Source organism: Macaca nemestrina, chromosome 2, assembly GCF_043159975.1.
Source record: "Macaca nemestrina isolate mMacNem1 chromosome 2, mMacNem.hap1, whole genome shotgun sequence".
Classification (NCBI taxonomy): domain Eukaryota; kingdom Metazoa; phylum Chordata; class Mammalia; order Primates; family Cercopithecidae; genus Macaca; species Macaca nemestrina.
In genome coordinates this window covers 124,262,921-124,282,376 of record NC_092126.1, presented here as the reverse complement: position 1 = coordinate 124,282,376, position 19,456 = coordinate 124,262,921, and the positions used below count along the sequence as shown (strand labels likewise).

The following is a 19,456-nucleotide window of genomic DNA, read 5'->3' as shown; positions in this document are numbered from 1 at the left end:
CCAATGGACCACAGAGCACACCTATTAAAGGCTAAAGAAGTAAAACAGTTTGGTAATGAGAAATGAAGGATAGAGTGATCTAGGGAAAATTCTATGGAGAAATAGTTTCTTCAGCAATGTCTGAAAGGAAGTGATGGGCATGGGTTGGTGGAAAGGATGGTTGGTTGAGGTGGAAAGGATGGTTGGTTGAGGTAGTGGTGAAAAAGACTAAAAGCTACTGACCAAGGAATGACATAACCCAGAGGACTCGATCCATCAGCTCACTGGCCTAAAAACAAAACAAAACAAAAACTACACAAACAAAAACCAGATGTGTGCTACACAGGAATATAGAAATAAAATACATTGGAACAATAAAAGATTTCCAGCAAAAATTAGAAAATACTAGAAAATCTGGAAGTTTCATATCAAATGCAGGTTTTCTTACTTTTCTATAATAACCGAAAGATCTCACAACATTCTGCCTGAATTCCTAGTTGGCAAGAAATGGCTGAGAGTGAGTAGCGATTGCCAGGATACACGAGTGGTTTGCTGCAGTCTTCACCTCTCCCTGCAGTCTCCCAACACTAAGGTCAAAGGTTAATTGCTATCTAGCATCATGCTTGCGCTATTGAGACTATTCATAAAAACTTGTCCAGCAAAGTTTGAAAGATGAAGAATACATTTTCAGAAGTCTTTGTTAAAAAAAGATGGGGGTGAGATAGGATGGGGAAATAGTGCATTTCATATGCAATCAGGCCAGGCATGGTGGCTCACGCCTGTAAGCCCAGCACTTTGGGATGCCAAGGTGGGCCGATCACCTGAGGTCAGGAGTTTGAGACCTGGCCAACGTGGCAAAACCCCATCTCTACTAAAAATACAAAAGAAATTAGCCAGGTGTGGTAGCTTGCATCTGTAGTCCCAGCTACTCCAGAGACTGAGGCAGGAGAATCACTTGAACCTAGAAGGCGGAGATTGCAGTGAGCCGAGATTGCGCCACTGCACTCCAGCCTGGGTGACAGAGTGAGACTCTGTCCGTCAAAAAAAAAAAAAAAAAAAAAAGCAGGCTTTGCAGATACCGACACTGCCAGGAGCCCTGTACTGAGCCACGGTCAACCCCACCATGTACTTCCACATCGCCATCGACAGCAAGCCCTTGGGCCACGTCTTCTTCGAGCTGTTTGCAGACAAGCTTCCAAAGACAGCAGAAAACTTTCATGCTCTGAGCACTGGAGAGAAAGGATTTGGGTATAAGGGTTCCTGCTTTCACAGAATTATTACAGGGTTTGTATGTCAGGGTGGTGACTTCACATGCCATAATGGCACTGGTGGTAAGTCCATCTACAGGGAGAAATTTGATGAGGAGAACTTCCTCCTGAAGCATACAGGTCCTGGCATCTTGCCCATGGCAAATGCTGGACCCAACGCAAATGGTTCCCAGTTTTTCATCTGCCCTGCCAAGACTGAGTGGTTGGATGGCAAGCAAGTGGTCTTTGGCATGGTGAAGGCATGAATATTATGGAGGCCATGGAGCACTTTGGGTCCAGGAATGGCAAAACCAGCAAGAAGATCACCATTGCTGACTATGGACAGCTCTAATAAGTTTGAGTTGTGTTTTGTCTTAACCACCGGACCATTCCTTCTGTAGCTCGCAGTATCCTAGAATCTTTGTGTTCTCACTGCAATTTCCTTTGGGTTCCATGTTTTCCTTGTTCCCTAGCTGCATTGCAGAGTTAAGTTTATGATTATGAAACAACAACTAAATAACAACAAAAAATGCAATCAAGTGTAATTGTTACAGTAGGTAGCTAGTCAGCTAGTCAGATATGAGTTGGGGCAGGAGAGGGACACCCCCCATCCCACCAGGAATGTCAGGCGACTGTCAGGTGATGGTCAGGCAGCTGTTAAGATGATTCTCTCAAATAATACTTGGTTGCAGCTGGCGCCAGGGAGCAACAGTCTCCCAATAGGTAGAAGAAACCTAAAACTGGTCATCAGCAGCTTCCCAATAAGATCTCAGGAGGTTGTTGAGTGGGATCAAGTATGAGCACTAAGAGGCAAAATGGTGGAGTTTAACTGGTGTATGACCTTCTAGGGACACTTGACAGGTAAGGGAAGCATGCCTCAAGTGAGTATGCATACAACTGCAGTAAACACACTGTGCAAGCAGGCCACCCAGCGAGTGGACAGCCCACCCCACGGGAAGACTCAGGGGAGAAGGGAGGCAAGACCCTGGAAGTATGCCAATATATGAAACCTCAAGTCAAAAGTTCAAACTGTGCACTTAATCTCTCAAGTCACGAGCTTGGCCCTCTTCCAAGTGTACTTTACTTCCTTTCATTCTAGCTCTAAAACTTTCTAATACACTTTCACTCCTGCTCTGAAACTTGCTTTGGTGTCTCCTTCTGCTTTATGCCCCTTGGTTGAAATCTTTCTTCCCAAGAGGTGAAAAGTGAGGTTTCTACAGACCTGTACGGATTCACTGCTGGTAACATTTTTGGTGACGCATGACTTGGGAATCTTCAGCCAGTAACATACTGCTGTCTTATTTTTATTTTTTATTTTTATTTATTTATTTATTTTTGAGATGGAGTCTCGCTCTGTCCACCCAGGCTGGAGTGTAGTGGCGAGACCCTGGCTCACAGCAACCTACGCCTCCCAAGTTCAAGCGATTCTCCTGCCTCAGCCTCCCAAGTAGCTGGGATTACAGGTGTGTGCCACCACGCTGGGCTAATTTATTTTATTTTATTTTTTTGTATTTTTATTAGAGATGGGGTTTCACTGTGTTAGCCTGGATGGTCTCAATCTCCTGACCTCGTCATCTGCCCACCTCGGCCTCCCAAAGTGCTAGGATTACAGGCGTGAGCCACTGCACTCGGCCTGTCTTATTTTTCTTAACACTAGACTTCTCTGTTCATTTATTTACAGTACCTCCCAGCACAAAAGGCATTTGAGTTTGCGTTTTTCCTAGGATTAGCAAAAAGTGCCAGGTAGGCAAAGGCAGTAGGGTGGTGGTGGTGGCAGTGGCTCTGGAGGCTGCAGTCTGAGTCCTGGCCTCTGCTCCAGCCCCACTGTGGTGACGCTTGCTGAGCTGCTGTTGCTTCAGACCACTCTCCTGACCACGGTCTTGGGCGATTTCATCAGCATCCACGCGCATGCTGAGGAGTGCTTAAGTGAGTCACCTCAGGCACCAAGATGGGCCTCATCTTCGAAGGTGGCTTCCTGGACAGCAACGTGGAGATTACAGGACCTGAGAAGAAAGGGATTTGTAAAGGAGACCAAGAATCCAGTGGGAAATACACATTTGCTGCTCACGTGGATGGAACACATACATTTTGTTTTAGTAACCGAGTGTCCACCATAACTCCAAAGATAGTGATATTCACCACTGATATTGGGGACGCTCCAAAAGGAGAAGATATGAAAACAGAAGCTCACCAGAACAAGCTAGAAGAAATGATCAGTGAACTGGCTGTGGCCATGACAGCTTTACAGCATGAAGAGGAATACACGAAAGTCTGGCAGAGGATACACAGAGCCATCAGGGACAACACAAACAGCCCAGTGGTCCTTCGGTCCCTCTTTGAAGCTCTTGTTCTAATCACCATGACACTGGGACACATCTACTACCTGAAGAGATTTTTTGAAGTCCAGAGGGTTGTTTTAAAAGCCTCTTCCTGATGATCCCAAACTCATAATTTACTGTTTACCAAACACCTTGGTGATAATGTCATAAGCCATTAATTTCTATGTTTTAATTTTCTGAACTATACAGTCACAGCTTATGTTTTGTTGTGATTAATAGAAATTGGAAGAAAACACCTTTTTAGGAAATTCATAGTGAAAATTTGACAATTGATTGGCATAATTTCCTAATTGAATGCTGCCTCCATTATATAGGTCCTTCCAGAAATTAAACACTGGAATTGAAATATAGGAATATAGTTTTGTTTTGTTTTTGAAATCTTCCTTTCCTTTTATTTTGACAATAAAATGCAGTTTCTTCAGGAAATCAGCACAAAGCCTGATAGTACTTTACTGAAATGACTGCATTCTGTGCATTCTCTCATTCTGTGGTTTAAGCCATTAAGGATTCATTTTGTTGAGTCCTTATGAGAAACAATAGTATGAATCCTGACATTTTCTATGCACGCTCATGGCAGAGCTCTCTGGATTAGGCATATGCTGCCAGGTTGGGCACTTTTATACTTTGTTTTCAAGTTTTGCTTTAAAAGGTAAGACTTGCCCCAGCTCCTATTTTCCCCCATACATTTTACACTGAACCTTGTGACTCAGTCACCTCCACTTAAATTGATGACATAAGTAGCCTACAACCATTTTTTTTTTTTTCCATAACTTTCTAAGGAGTCTCTGTTAAAGCCAGTTCTCTGGTTGTCCCAGTGAATGGTGGCTCTTTTTCTTTCTGGCACATCCACTTTCTCCAAGCTTGGAATGTAGGAAGTATGCATTCACGTAATTGGAAAAATCTGGATTTCTGAAGCCAAAGGGTTAAAGCCTCTTAAATTTGTTTGCAGTGATACACAGCCGCTATTTTATTTTTGATCTGTGGCCTTCGGGCCATTGTTTAACCAGGGCACTGAACATCAGCGTCAACACTAGGGTTTTTGGTTTTGTTTCTCTTGGGTCTTTCTTTTTTGGCATATGTGGATTTTGTTTTGTGTAAAATGAAATGACTTTCTCTTGTTCTCTGATGATGGGTTTAAAATTAAAGGAGCGTCTGGTTTTGATGTGGGGATGATCCAGGATTATGTTGTGACTGATGTATATTAGTTACTATTAGTTACTTGTACATTTTTGGAGATCTTTGCAAAGGGAAAACTACAAGTAATGAGTTTTATGTAAGGAATTTAAATTTATTACAGGCTTTCAGGTTTAGGATAAACAATTTTTCAACCTTGGGTGAGAACACTTATGACACTTTGTTGATAAGGTGACTGTTTCACCTTAGGACAACTGTTTCATACCAATTGTGTGTGTGTTTGTGTGTGTGTGTGTATGTGTGTGTGAAAACACTTCAAAATTGATTTAAAAGATGTTAATTTTAAATTGGTTGTGTATCTAATATGCCCCAGATTCAGTAAATAAACAATAAACAATGAAAAAATACAAAGCAAAACAAAAGAAAAACAAACAAACAAACTGCCAGGTAGAATTTAATGGGAAGAGTAAAGAGGGTAGTAGAAAATTTCAATCTGACTGGAATAGAAAAGATTGTTTTTGTCTCATTTTACCTGCGAAGACTTGAAGGAAAGCCTTAAATGGTCAACTGAAGAATTTAGTTTTGACCTGTCTGAAAGGGTGGGTATTGAAAGTCAGAAGTATTATTAACAGAAAGGTTAATGAGCATTAAAAGAAAGGAGTTAATGTGGATCTGCCAGAAATGAAGTAACCAGACTGGTGTTCCTTTTGACAGGGTTATTGGAGTAGAAGATAAAGTTGAGTTTGAGAAATAGTGTGTTTCAGCAATGTATATGTATCTCATGGTATTTTTGTGGTCAAGACTGAGAATTGTGACATAGTTGATAGGACAACCGTGAATTTAGAGCTGGTAGAAGAATTTTTACATTATGCATAACATTTTAAAGTTTTGCCACAATGTTTAAGCTGTGTTATGAAAAACAAAATATACAGTTTCCTTCCTATTTGGTTATGGACATACTATGTTCCTTTTAAATTACTGTTTAATGAAGGAAATTATTTGATCCAGATTTTAATTGATAAAATACATTTGGATAATATTTTAGTAATAGGACAAATGCTCTTTGATCTCTTGGATGAACTTTACTTTATAGAGTCATATAGTAAGTTATCTTTGCTTTCCTATAATGGGGCTCCTGCCTCATTCACACTGTATATTGGTATAGTTTTCTGACCATACAAACTCTACCACAGCATCACGGTAGAGTCACTATCTGCTTCTGTTGCTGTTAGCTGGATTAGTCTTATCATAATTATGTCTTTGCTATAGCTGTTCTGGCTTCCCTATCTCTTTCTTGTTTATCTCAGTTAAAATATATAAAAGTGTATTAACATTTCGATACACTGAATTCTCTGGAGGGTTGTGCACTATATTAAATTTTAGTTTCCTAACTATAGGGAAAGAGTAGAGGGACTTGGAACATTTCTGATACTGAGCTTTTATTGTGAGCTTTTATTATATTCTGAGCTTTAAGGATCCGTCTTTCTCAGTATGGGTAGAAGTGGAGAAACGGAAAGGGAAATTGTTTTCTGCATTCTCTATAATGGTTTTTATTTAGGAATGATAAAGCAATACTCACTAAGCCCAGACCAGTTCCACAACAGACAGTACTGAAAATCCCAGTGGAAATGCAGTGATGTTTCTGTATTGGCAGGAAATAAACTTCAAAATGTTATTTGGTGTATAAAGTTATTATAAATATATTGAAGACAGCATTGCCTAGTGTAAAAATACTCAACTTGGAGTTAGGTTAGCCATGCTTAACCCTTATGTGTCTATTTGCTTCTCTTCTGAAACCATACAGAGATACGATTAAGAGGACAAACATAGACTGCAGGGTTCAAGGTCTCACTCTACCTCTTAAGCAGGTCAATTAGCATTTTGCACATCCTTTTCCTCTTATATAAAATGGGAATAATAATAGTACTTACTTCATACGCATTGGATTAAATAAATTAGTTGTCATCTTTCAGGTACTTACAGGGATATATAATGTAAGACTCAATACAGGTCAGCTATTATTACTATATTTATCATTAAGGACTCAGCTAGTATAGGGAAAGAGAATTAAACTTGGCTGACTTTTCTGCCATACAGTTATTTGAATTTGGGAAAATCAACTGCTTATCTCGTCTACATTTTCTCTACTGAACACTGACCAGACTCACCCCACTACCCCTCTGGGAAAACACTCCCAAGATCGAGTTGCTCTATAGTTTTAGTCTGAAAAAAGTTATTTTTACTTGAATTTTGCCCTATGGACAAACACAGAAAGGGTAGTTTCGAAAATTGATGCCACCTATTACATTATTGTTTAAAGATTCCTAATTTTCAGATTGGAAGTAATTGACTTCATATCTCAATTTCTAATCTGGTTCTAATTGACTTACTCCATCAATCATCTAGTCTCTAATACAATTTTTGGAGTGTTGACAAAATCTTTTCAGTGATCAAATAAATCATGATTGATATCTTGAGTGATAAGATTTCCTACCCTTTGCTGAGTTAGAAAGGGAGACCAACCCTTTGTTGTCAGCAACTTGATCAGAACTGGGAATGTCATCTACCAGTGCTAGATTTTGGCTTGTTTATTTTTGTATATTTTGCATATGTGCTTAGCTACTATTTGTTAGAATTTGCTACCCAACATTACTTGGCCTCCACTTTCCAGTGTCATTCCTTCCCTCAATTTTTTAAAATCACTTTTCCTGCTTGTTCTATGGCCTAAGGAAAATTATTTTACATCAGTGAGCCTTAATATAATCATCTGTAAAATGAAGATAATGATTCTACCTATCTCATGGTATTGGCAGGAAGATCATATAAGTTAAAGCATGTGTAGTGCTTATAAGTTAATGAATGTTAAATGCAAGTGCAGTGCCTAGCACATACTAAGTACTAAATAGCTGCTAGTTACTATTATTATTAGTAGTAGTAGCACCAGTGGTAATAATGGTGGTACTGCTTCCTGATATAGCAAAATACTTAGAATATTCTGAAAATAGAAAAAAAGAACAGCAATTGCAAAAGTTTTTATAAAGGCTCTCAGGCAGTTTGTCACATACATAGGTTCTACGTTTTGGTACCCGTTACCTTAATTTGTATAGAAAAAAATTACCTGAAACTATCTCTGGGAGTGATTCAAAAGTTGCCATAGACAACTGGATATCCACATACAAAAGAATAAAGTTGGACCCCCTACGTCACACTATATACAAAAATTACCTTAAAGTATCAGAGGCCTAAATGGAAAAGCTAAAACATTATTAGACAAAAACATAGGCATAAATCTTCATGACCTTGTGTTAGGCAATGGTTTCTTAGCTATGGTGCCAAAAGCACAGTAATGCAAGAAAAAAAATAGATAAATTGGACATCCTAAAAATTAAAACTTTTATGCTTTAAAGGACATCATTGAGATAATAAAACTAACCCACAAAATGGAAGAAATGTTTTGCAAATCATACATCTGATAAGAAACTTGGATATAGAATATGAATATACAAAGAATACTTACAAATCAGTAATAACAAGACAAATAGCCCAGTTAAAATGGGGCAAATAAGTCTGAATAGGCATTTCTCCAAAGAAGATCTGCAAATGGATAATAAGCCCATGAAAAGATGCTCAACATCATTAGTCATCAGGGAAGTGCAAATCAAAACCATAACAAGATACCACATCACACTCATTAAGACAGTTATTAGCAAAAAGACAGATAAGGTTGGGCTCAGTGGCTCATGGCTGTAATCCCAGCACTTTGGGAGGCCGAGGTGGGAAGATCACTTGAGGCCAGGAGTTTGAGACAAGCCTGGCCAACATGGTGAAACCCCATCTCTACTAAAAATACAAAAATTAGCCAGACATGGTGGGGCGTGCCTGTAATCCCAACTACTCATGAGGCTGAGGCAGGAGAACTGCTTGAACCCGGGAGGTGGTGGTTGCAGTAAGTCAAGATTGCATCACTGCACTGCACTCCAGCCTGGGCAACAGGCTGTCTAAAAAAAAAAAAAAAAAAAAAAAAAGATAATAATAACTATTAGCAAGGATGTAGAGAAATTAGAACTCTGTTACACTGCTATTGGTAAGGAAATGGTGCGGCTACCTTGGAAAACAGTTTGAAAATTTCCTAATAAGTTAAACATATATATGACCCAGAAATTCCACCCTAGGCATCTATCCAAGGGGAATTAAATCATATGTGCATAAAAAAATTGTATGCCAATGTTCGTAGTAGCACTATTCATAGTAGCCAAAAAGTAGAAACAACACAAATTTCCATTTACTGATGAATGGATAAATGAAATGTGGTATATCCATGCAATGAACTATTATTCAGCAATCAAAAGAAATGTAATGCTGATACATGTTACATCATGGATGAACCTTGAAAACATTTTGGTATGTGAAAGAAGCCACTCACAAAAGACCACATATCGCATGACTCTATGTGAAGTGTTAAGAATGGGTAAATCCATAGCGGCAGAAACTCTAGTGGTTGCCTAGGGCTGGGTGGTTGGGAGAAAATGGGTAGTGACTGTAAACAGATATAGAGTTTCTTTATAGGGTGATGAAAATGTTCTAAAATTGATTGTGGTCGTGGTTGCACAACTCTATGAATATAAATCTTGAATTGTACACTTTAGATTGATTAATTGTATGATATGTGAATTATATCTCTAAAAAGCTGTTATAAAAACAAAAAAGATGCCACAGGGCATGTTTTCTATGAAAGAAGCTTGAAATATGCTAGAATGAATGCTTTGCTGGCTGCTACCACATAAATTCTGTGAGGGCTGGGAGTGTAATTCTTTGCTGTATCTAGAAATAGAGGCACACAAATAGAATGTTGATTGAGTCACTGTATTGGTGGTCCCCAAGACCACTCACAAGGTTCTGTAAGTCTCTAGGAGGACTCCTAGGACTCAGCATTGTTATCTTCTGGTTCTGGTTTGCTATAGTGAAAGAATACAAAGTAATATCAACATAGGGAAAAGGTGCATGGTGTGCAGTCTGGAGAAATCAGGAGTAAGCTTCCAAGAGTCCTCTTCCAGTGCAGTCACACAGGATGCTCTTACTTCCTTAAGCAACAAGCAGCAACAGCAAGTGTGAAGTGTTGCCTACTAGGGCAACTCATTAGAGACTCAGTGCCCAAGGTTACTGCTGGGAGCTGATCTGCCTAGCACATACCCAAATTCCAGACTCCCAGAAGGAAAGCAGGTGTTCATCATAAACCGCACTGTTTGTACAAACAGGTGAGGCATAGTGGCCGCTCTATAATTTAGGAAAAATGTCACATTAATGTAGGGAACTGTTTACCAGCTCAAATTCCCAGCTGCTAACCAAAGGCCAACATTGCAAACAGGCCTTCTAAGGATAGGCCATCTCAGGCCTGCTCTGTGTTAACTCTTTCCTGCACAATGAATAGAAGAGTGCCAGGTTCCAAATTTCTGTATTATATGCAACAAGCCTGTATGTGAGCTGTTAGGAGGAGGAGTCAGCATGCCATGGGAAGAATGCTGCCTTGCCCACAGCTGGCAATATAATCTATGCTCATCTCTAATGAGGAAGAAGAGTCTAGAGGGGAGTCTGCCCTCTGGATTTTTCTCCTAATGCCTAGAAACAACGGAATTAAGACTTAAAGTAGGCCAGGAATTAGTGGTTCATGCCTGTAATCCCAGTATTTTGGGAGGCCGAGGTGGGCAAATCACTTGAGGTCAGGAGTTCCAGACCAGCACAGCCAATGTGGTGAAACCCCGTCTCTACTAAAGCTACAAAAAATTAGCCGGGTGTGGTGGCTCATGCCTGTAGTCTCAGCTACTTGGGAGGCTGAGGCAGGAGCATCACTTGAATCCTGGAAGCAGAGGTTGCAGTGAGCCGAGATTGCGCCACTGCATTCCAGCCTGGGCAACAGAGTGAGACTGCATCTAAAAAAAAAAAAAAAAAAAAGACTTAAAGTAACAGTTCTCAACCAGTATGATTTTTCTCCCAAGAGGATATATGGCCATTTCTGAAGACATTTTGTTGTCACAATTGGGAGTGGGGGGTGCTACTAGCATCTACACAGTGGAGACCAGAGACGTTTCTAAACATCCTGCACTGCACAGGATAGTCCTTCACAGCAAAGAATCACCTAGGCCAAAGTGTCTACAGTGCCAAGGTTGAGAAATCCTGCGTTAGGGAATATTTATAGTGCAGCTTGAGACAGTGATCTAGTGAATCTTCAAGGAGGAGCGAGACAAATAAGGTAATCAGGCAAGAATTACCCCACCTTTTATGCCTGTCCCAACCTCTGCTCTCTCTTCTTATTTCTTGAAATCTATAACCTGAAAATAATAAATTCTCCATTTATTCTGCAATATAAATGGGGGACTAGTAAAGGATGCTGTGAGCAGAATGAAGAAGGCACCCTCTTCTTTGAATAAAATTGCTCTGATTTTAGGGTTTCATTTCTGTCGCTCAGATGGGTGGCTCAGCCATTGCCTCTGGAGGAATGTGCAAGGATAGAAATACCAGCCTTTATATTTTCATCACTGAATTCCTAATAGCTGAGAGTTATTCCTGACCATATCATCTCTGAGCCTTTCGTATTTACCACTGCTGTTTATTGCCTCATTTCCTTCCTTCTCTTTTCATAATATCTTTTGAAGTGGAAGCTAATGTGAATTTTGGTGCTCTCCAACTCCTAACTGGTATGTCTAACACCATCAGATTGAATTAATTTGAACTATTAAGCATGAAGTACATATTACCATGGAGCTGATTCCAGATGTACTATTGTTAGTTTAATTGTTATGGCTAATCATTGATTGTGGCTTTTCTGGGTGCTTGAAATAATAATAATAATAATACTCTTTTTTATAGTGCCTTTCATTTGAGGATCTTGAAAAGCCTGTGTCCTGGAACCACTTATTGTAAAATTGTCATTATCTGTGTATTCTCATTTGGCTGAAGTTCCGGGAGGACTATGCCAGTGTATGATTTTAAAAGCCAAGAAAAATTTATATTCATGAATCATGCTTTTTTGTTGTTGTTGCAATTTACCACCTTGGAGGAACAGGGGGAGGGGGAATTTAGCCCACTGGGATATTATTTCCAGAGAGCAATTCTGTCCCTTTTATAACAGTTCTGAGGCCTTTGTGTTGGCTTGGTATCAGCTCTGACTTGGTAGGTTATAATTGTAAATGATTCTCGAATTGTATGAGGCCTGCATTCTATGGTGTTTTTCAGACCAAGGCAGTGTGTGCGTGCGTGTGTGTGTGTGTGTGTGTGTGTGTGTGTGTGTTAAACCCTTACAAGAGATAAAGCTTCTTTGGCAATATCACATTTTGAAAAAGTTCAAAATAAGTGAGAAATACAGTACAAATATGTGTGTTCTTAATCATGTTTTTACATAGCAGAAGGTTGATTACTTGGAAGAGGAGGCCTTTAAAGTACAGTGTGGTCTCTTGACACTCCAAATACTTGAGTAGCAAAGAAGACAGAAGGTAAGGGCAAATGCTTCCCAGCTCACCTATTTCTTGGTGCCTGACTGAACACTTAGGAGTTCTCACCTTTTTTTTTTAGCAGTTGGAATTAATTGCTCCCATAAAGCAATTGCTTCAACAGAACAATTATGACAGATTTATAATGAAATCCTGATGAGTTTCGTTGAGTTATCACTTAACCCAAAGGACCAGAGTCATCTTCATGTGTTACTATACTTCCTCCCAACAGTAGTTCAGGCAACTTGGATTTTCCCAGAAAGGTTTTCTTCTGGCTTGGGTAATAGATGGAGAGTTTCCACCATCTGGCTGCTGTCAAGGGGCCAGGGGAAATGAACTGCTAGAGTTTTACTACATGTATTCATATTATTGTCCTTTTCTGTGGGCCACAGACTCATGCCATGAGTAATGAGGACACTTCTTGACACCCAGTATGCTATTCTCTGGGGGTGTGGGAGACCACAGTGAGACAAAGGGTAAACCCGTCACACCTTGGCTGTATGTTGGAATCTTCTGTAGAGTTTAAAAATCTTCAGGTGCCTGGGTCCCACCCCTAGATATTCTGATTTAATTGGTCTGTAGCAGAGGCTGGACATTGAGAAGTTTAACATTTCCCAGGTGATTCTAATTGTTAGCCCCTGTTAAGCACTGCTTGAGGTCTAGTTTTTAGCACGACTAATATTCAAAATTTATTATCATTGGTACAGCATTAAGCTCTTGCTCTCTACCAGGCACTGTGCTAAATGATTTATAGGTTTCAATCCATTTGATTGTCACAATAACCATATGAATGAGCATTCATTAATTCCTTCATTTATTCAACAAATATGTATGGGGCACAGGCAACAGGTCAGGCAGTGTGTTTGGCTGCTGGGTAGGAGGTTCGGGGAAAGCTTTCAGGGGAGATGACATTTGAGCTGACATCTAAAGATTGAGGAGGAGTTAACCAGGTAAAGAGTTGGGGGGAAGGCACTGATGACCAGGAGGATGCTTCTACAAATATTCTGTGTTGGGAAGGAGGATGGCTAGTTCAAGGAATGGAAAGAAGAATTTACCCATGCTTCTGGAGCAGAGGAAACCAGGTGGGGTATCATGCAAGATAAGATATAGAGGAGGGAAGTGACCCCCTCAACAGAGGTTGTAGTTTTGTGAAAGGCTTTTGGCCTTTATTTTGAGAGCTCATGGAGGCTCTGATCACATTTGCTTTTCCTAGGAGATCTCTTTGGTTGCAGTAAGTAAAATAGGATAGAAGGAAGCAAGAGGAGATGCATTGTAGTGAGTTGAATGGCCATTGCAGGAGATCTGGAGAGAAATGAGAATAGCTTGGACTAAGGTAATGAAGGGAAAGAGAGAGGTAAGCACATTCGAGTGATATGTAGATGATGAAATCCTTAGGACTTGAGGATGGACTCAAAGGAGCAGAAGATGAATGCTATCTCCAAGTTTACTATTATTACCTCCAGTTTGCAGATGAGCTGGTCAAAGGGTATGAGAATTTGTGTAGTTCTTCTCAAACTATAGTGTGAGGATCTTGTTGAAATGTAGATTCTGATTCAGTAGGTTTTCAACGGAGCCCGAATTTCTGCCCTTCTAGGAAGCTCCAAATGCTGCTGATGCTGCCAGTTCATGGACCATACTTTGAGAATCTGGGGTTTAGAGAAGAGAAATAACTTCAGATGTAGTAGAGTGGAGCCTGCATGTGAACCATGTCTGTCTCCCTGCAAAGACCATGATCTTAATCATAAGCTCCACAGCTCCTGAAAGATGGAGAGTTGTAAAGCAGGCTAAGAAATTTGGGTTTTATCTGTAGGCGACCGGCAGTCATTAAGAATGTGCAAACAGACAGAGGTCCAATCAGAAAGTTTATATTATGGTTTCGGGATATTTCCTGTAAGTTGTTTTTAGCATAGATTTTTAAGGTCAAATTGGAGTGTAGTTAAAAGGAAAAAAATAGCAGGCCTCCAAACTTTGTAAGTAATAGAGATGGTTTATTAAATCATCTACCCTGTAATGAGGGTAATAATTGGTTCTTATTTAGTGTTTCTTGCCCAACCATCCCAAGGCACTTTACTAATAAGCATCATCTTTCTTTCAGAGCTGAGGCCGATGGAGAGAGACTAAGGGACTTGATATAGTGGGGCTGGATGTTGGGCATGCCTTCACCATTTCTGTGGCATCTAGATTCTTCTACCACAGTTCAGGTATACACCTGAGCATTTGCCTTAACTGTTTGACCTGTCTGTATCATATTTCCCTGGGTGTATCCCAGGGAACTCCAGCCCAGTGAGAAGCTAAATAAAAAAGCATCAAAGTATCAAAAGTTTGAAAAATGCTGCTTGCTTTTTCCTTCTTGGAGAGGTGTAATGCACATTAGTACAGAAGGGGTCCGAGAAGTTCCACAATCCAAAAATTTGTTTAATTCTGCATAACTCATGCTTTTTCAAATTAATTTGACCTTAGAATGACCTCCAACTTTTTCTCTCTCCCAACTCTTAACATTCCATGAAAGAGTTGTTCTGTCTGATAGAGTTTATGAAATGCTATTCTGTAATCATAGATAACTATAATCTTTGAATATATCAATATCAGTTGCCTGGGGCTGTGTTCTTTTCATGAGTGACTGGCAGATTTGGCATTTTCGTGTCTAGGGCAACATCATAACCTAGTTTTTACTTTGCCTTTCCTTAAGCCCAGTGCCCCTTCAATTGTTAAAATACATGTCTCTACTTCAGTGGTTAGCTGGAAGGAAAATCACTGATTTATCTACATGTTTCCCTGTTGTCTGGAAGGGGTGAGTTGTGCTTTTGTTTCTTTGTTTCCATGTGTTTAATTCCATTTTGGCAGCCATAGAATGTTCCTGCCCACTCTGTTTCATGTAAAAGATCCCAGGAATAGGATCATTACCAGACATGACATTTACATTGAGTCATTTTTTTATGTTAAGTGCATAACATGAAACTTTGAATGGTTTTTACAAATCTGAGTCAATTTGGTAATTTGACAGTAAACTAAGTTTGTCTTTTCTCTTGAAGGATCTTGCATAAGATAAAACCTTTTAAAAAATCAGACTATGTATAGTAAGCATTGATATAAAACCATAAAAATATGGCTAAATAAATTTCAAGATGTTGGTGGAATAACATACAAGGTTGAAATCCAATACCACACTGACAGAATGAAAACAATATAATAACAGGAAACTATGGAAAGTTGAATTTAAAAAAACATCGGTTATTTTAAATGACAAATTTATAGCTGTTGAATAGACTCTGTCCAAATGATGCCTGAGTTTGCTAAGCCGTGTGTGTGTTGTCTTCAGCTTTTGTTGAGTTGATGTCTTGTAGACAGCTATACCATTTTTAGTCTAGAAAAAGGCTCTCACATTTTGGTAGGTGTCAGAATTGGCTATGTAGTTCCTTGAAAATACAGATGCTTAGGTTTCTAATTAGGTGGTTCAAGCATGGCACAAAGAAATTTGTGTTTTCAACCCTAAGACAGGTAATTCTGATGCACATAAGGTTGAAGAACAACTGCTCTAGAACACTTAAAGTTCTACTATAACCAAGATTCACATAGGCAATTTCTTTAAAATGCAGACTTCAAGCTCAAATCTTCACTAACTGTGTACCTTTGTGCAAGGTGTGCAGTGTACAACCTGCGCTGCTGCCCAGGCAGCCCTGCCTCCTCCTCAGATACTCTGTTTCAGTAGGCCCATGGTGGGTTTCAGGAATACGCATGTTTTCCCCAGCTTTATTAAGGTATAGTTGACAAATAAAACTTGTTTATATTTACAGGGTAAAAAGTGATGTTTTGATATATACATACATTGCTAAATGATGAAATCAAGCTAATTAACATATCCATTGTCTCATAAATTTTTGTGGTGAGAGTAGATCTTAAATGCTACTCTCTTAGCAATTTCAGATCTAACCTCTTACCAATTTTCAAGTATAAATTATTATTAACTATAGTCACTATGCTGTATAATAGATCTCCAAAACTTACTTATCTTGCTTGACTCAAACTTTGTACCCTTTGACCAATGCCTCCCCATTTTTTTCCTCTCCCACACCCCAGCCCCTGGCAACCAACATTCTATTACCTGCTTCTATGAATTCAACTTTTTTAGATTCCACATCTAAGTAGATCATGCAGTATTTGTCTTTCTATGTTTGGATTGTTTAATTTAGCATAATGTTCCCCAGGTTCATTCGTGTTGCAGATGGCAAGATTTCCTTCTTTCTAAATGCTGAGTAGTATTCCATTGTATATACAGTCATGTGCCACGTTACAATGGTCTGGTCAATGACAGACTGCAGATATGAGGGTGGTCCCTTAAGATTATAGTGGAGCTAAAAAGTTCCTATTGCCTAGTGACGTTGTAGTGTGCTGATATCATAGCGTCATGAATTACTCACTTGCTTGTGGTGATCTGGTGTAAACAAACCTACTGTGCTACCAGTTGTATAGCACATACAATTATGTACAGTGATAATGATAACAAATGAGTGTTACTGGTTTATGAACTATATACTACACATTTTATCATTATTTTAGCGTGTACTTCTACTTATTAAAGAACAGTTAACTATAAAACAGTCTCAGGCAAGAACTCCAGCAGGTATTCAGAAGAAGGCATTGTTTTCATTGGAGGTAAGAGCTTCACGCCTGTTATTGCCCCTGAAGACCTGCCAGTTGGATGAGATGTGGAGGTGGGAGACAGTGATATTGATGATTCCATCTGGGTATAGGCTTACCCTAATGTTTGTGTTTTTGTCTTATTTTTTAACAAAAAGTTTAAAAAGTAATACAAATATTTAAAAATAGAAAAAAGCTTATAGAAAAAGGATATAAAGAAAGAAAATATGTTCGTGCAGCTGTACAATGTGTTTGTGTTTTGAACTAAGGGTTTTTGGGGTGTGTGTGTGTGTGTGTGTGTTTTATTGAGATAGTTTTACTCTGTTGCCCAGGCTCAGTGTAGTGGTGTGATCTTGGCTAAACTGCAAAGTCGGCCTCCTGGTTTCAAGTGATTCTCCTGCCTCAGTCTCCTGAGTAGCTGGGATTACAGGCATGCACCACCACACCTGGCTAATTTGTTTGTATTTTTAGTAAAGACAGGGTTTTGCGATGTTGGTCTTGAACTCCTGAACTCAGGTGCTCTGCCTGCCTTGGCCTCCCAAAGTGCTGGGATTACAGACATGAGCCACTGTGCCCAGCCAAGACCACATTTTGAATCTAAAACCACAATGCTCAAAGGGTGCTTCACAGACTCCTGGTGATCCCTGAGATCCTTTCAGGGAGTCTGCAAGGTCGAAACTATGACTGTAATACTAAGTTGCTCTTTTTCTTTTTCACTATGTTAATATTTTCATTAATGATGCAAAAGTAATGTTTTTTAAAACTACTGGCACCAAAGCATGAATCAAGACAGTGGCACTGAACTGTAGTTTTGGCCTTTCATTTTTTTACCGCCATGCACTATGGTTTAAAAAAAAAAAAGTCAACTGTTTCTAAGAATATCCTTGGTGAAAAGTAAAAATTACTAATTTAGTTGCATTTTGATTGTGGAGGTGTTTTTTTTTTTTTTTTTTTTTTTTTTTTTTTTTTTTTTTTAGTAGTCTGTGTGCCAAAATGGGAAGTATGCAGAAAGAACTGCTGCTGCATACTGACATATCATGGTTGTCTCAAGGAAAAGCACTTGTGAGACTGGGTTGTGAAATGAACCAGCTATGTTTTATATAGAACACCATTTTTCTACATGAAGAAACCATTGAAAGACAAAATATAATTATGCAGACTCAGGTGTTTAAAAATATTTTCTTTAAAATGCACAAAGTGAGTCTGTCGATTTAAGTAAACCATTGGCCAGTATCTGTTGACAATGATAAAATGCAAGCTTCCAAGCAAAAATTCAAATTTTGGGAAACTTGGATATGCTACCATAAGCTTGACAGCTTCCCAATACTTAAAGACTTTTTCTAATAAGGTCAATGGTGATATTGCAAATGTAATTCTTTTTTATATCATGCAATGAAAGGTATCAACATTTGGAAGATCTGCATAATCCAGTGAACCACTATTTTTGTCCAGAGCAATGCATGCTGTTACAAAATTTCGCATGGGGAAAGGATCCATTCAAAATGCCACAGAGACTATGGATTTTTCACTTAACAGAGCACTGAAAATTTCTAGATGTGGTTTCAGGTTCTACACTGCAACTAACTTTTAAAGAAACCACCATTTGTCAAGTTTTGATGCAGTATTATAGAAAAACATCCAGTTATTTGAAAAGGCTATTAAAATACTCCTTCTAGATTTTCTTGGCACACTTCAACCCTAATAATATATCACAACACAATGCAGAAACAGATAGGAGAATCCACCTGTCTTCTACTAAGCTAAACATTAATGTGATGTTGAAACAAAGCCACTCTTCTCACTAGCTCTTTCTTCGGGAAAATATGTATGTTTACACGTAATGGATTATTACTGTCATTTAAAAATAAATTCATAGTGTTTTGAAAGTTTTCTGTTTTAATTTCTAACATGGCAAATATCCATAGATATAACCAACATAACCACAAACTCTTTGGGGTCTTCCACAATTTTTAAGAGTGGAAATGGATCCTGAGACCAAAATGTTTGAGAACTGCTGACCTAGAGAAACATTCTCTAAAGTATGTTCCATAGAATGCTCTGCCTTGCAATGCTCTATAGAAACACAGTTGCCAGAAACAAAGGCAATATAAAGCAGGAATAATATGTGGTTGAAGAAGTTTACAAATGTTACTAGCAACAGCCCCCCATGGAGATTCACAGTTGGTAATAGCACATTAAAAGTTCAACTTGAACTTTGTTCCAATATCACTCTTTCCCAAACTCTTTTGTCCATGAAAGCATTTTCCCATGGAATAAGCTTTGGGAAATACTGTTCCCTTGCCAACAAAGAGTCTTAACATTTTAAATATATTGCAAAGTGATGAATTAAAAGTGGTATGTCATCACTAATTGGCTCCTAAAGCCTGGAATTTTAATTTTAGGGCCAATCATGTTTTCCTTTAGAACAGCCTCCATAGAGTGACTTTTCTACTCAAGCCACCAAGGATGTAAAAGGTTTGCCAATTACAGGATAGGGTTTCACTACCTTCGGCCTTTTTCAGTTCAATAAATCAGATTGTTTATCAGGTTTCAAAGACAGGCAAATTCATTCAAACCAGTGATGGTAAAAATATGTCATGGGTGTCACATATCAATGAACTTGGGAAGGGTTTCT

At 39.0% G+C, this 19,456-nt stretch overlaps 1 protein-coding gene and 1 pseudogene across 32 annotated transcripts in view; both read left to right on the top strand.

Moving 5' to 3' along the window:
• The window catches only part of LOC105483059 (fragile histidine triad diadenosine triphosphatase), a 1,492,666-nt gene that overhangs the window by 497,601 nt on the left and 975,609 nt on the right, over nt 1-19,456 (top strand). The window lies entirely within an intron of this gene.
• Nucleotides 1,889-8,625, top strand: LOC105483911 (transmembrane emp24 domain-containing protein 2 pseudogene; annotated as a pseudogene).